Genomic DNA, 1598 nt, shown 5'->3' on the forward strand with positions numbered 1-1598 from the left:
AGCTTTGGGCACCTGGGTAGCTCAGTCAGTTAAGTGTCTGACTCTTAATTTCAGCTCAGGTCATAATCTTAGGATTGTGAGATCAAACCCCGCATCAGGCTCCGCACTGGGCTTGGAGCCTGCTTAAGATTCTCTTTCTCCCTCTCCCTCTCAAAAAAAAAAAAAAAAAAAAGAAGCCTGAGCTTTAATAATGCAGGGCTATCAAGACAGGAACATTATACAGCCTTCCGTAGTGAAATTGGGGGGAAAAAACTTAAGAAAAACATAGTGTTGCTTCTTAAGGCTGGATCTTTGCTACTCTCCACTTGCTTGAGACTTGTATGCCTTTGGGACTGTGAGCCTAAACCAATACTACTTTTTGAGGAGGTCTTGGATGACTGAACTTCATATTACCACATGGGGCTTACCATCTATCCTGTAATCCTTTCTGTTTTTAATTTGGTAACATCCTCAGAGAGTCCTAAGATTTTAATGCCAAATAATTTATGCCAAAAATCCAAGATTTTTATACCATAAAAGGTGCAGTTTGAGGGCAGGAACTGAATCTTGCATGCATTGGTAACACAAGTATTTTCTAGTACAGTGCTTTCACATAATGAAGCATAATAAAAGGAGAACAGTTTATTTTCTTGTACAATAATCAGTGTCACATTGTTATTGTGTTCTAGTAAATATCCTTCCCATCCCAGAATTCTTATCTCTCACTACTCATCTCTCTGGGAATCTGACATGCTTACCTACCCATCCAGTCAAATGAAAGCCATGTTCCTTTTTTAAGTGAAGTATTTGAAGTTGTAAAATTAAAATTTCCAAGAATTTCCTCTTCTCCTGAAATGTTGTTCCAATTGTATGGAACATTATACTGTATATTTTAATGAACTTTTATACTGTATATTAAATTTTTATGGCTCCTTCTTTTTTCCAATTGATCATAAACTCCTTAAGAGAATTAGCATTAATTGATCTGTCTTCCCTCAGAGTACCCAGCAACAACCCTTGCACATAATAAATATATAGTAAGTATGTGTTGTATATATTCATTCTGAAAAAATTAAATGACATTTTCCCTTAATTTATTTCCCAAAATAGAGATTTAAATATTTGAATGGTTATTTTAGGAATATCCAAAAATATAAAAAATAAGGGAAGTGGTTCAGTTGGTTGAGCATCTGACTCTTGATTTTGGCTCAGGTCATGATCTCAGGGTCATGGGATCAAGCCCCGCGTTGGGCTCTGAGCTCAGTGTGGAGTCTCCTTGACCCTCTCCTTCTGCTCCTCCCCCTGCTCGCTCTCTCTCACTCTCTAAAATAAAAAAAAATAAAGTAAAATGGATTCTTTTTTCCCTTTTTTCTGAGCATGACCACGTGATCAAAAATAAAAGTACTATCCTAAAAACCAGATAATATATTAATTACTTTCTAGCTCCAATATCTGAGGTATTAAAATAAGCCTTTTTTATTAAAAAAAAAAAAGATGTATGGTCCCTCTTCTTCTGTAGCTGGGCACTTTTCCTCTCACATTTCCCACAAATTTACAGAATTGACAAAGATGAATAAATGAATGTAAAACAAAAAACTCTTACAGTCACTCTCCAGCTC

This window comes from Callorhinus ursinus, unplaced genomic scaffold (assembly GCF_003265705.2).
Source record: "Callorhinus ursinus isolate GAN/ISIS: 27379988/994484 unplaced genomic scaffold, GSC_fseal_2.0 scaffold28, whole genome shotgun sequence".
In the NCBI taxonomy this organism is placed as follows: Eukaryota; Metazoa; Chordata; class Mammalia; order Carnivora; family Otariidae; genus Callorhinus; species Callorhinus ursinus.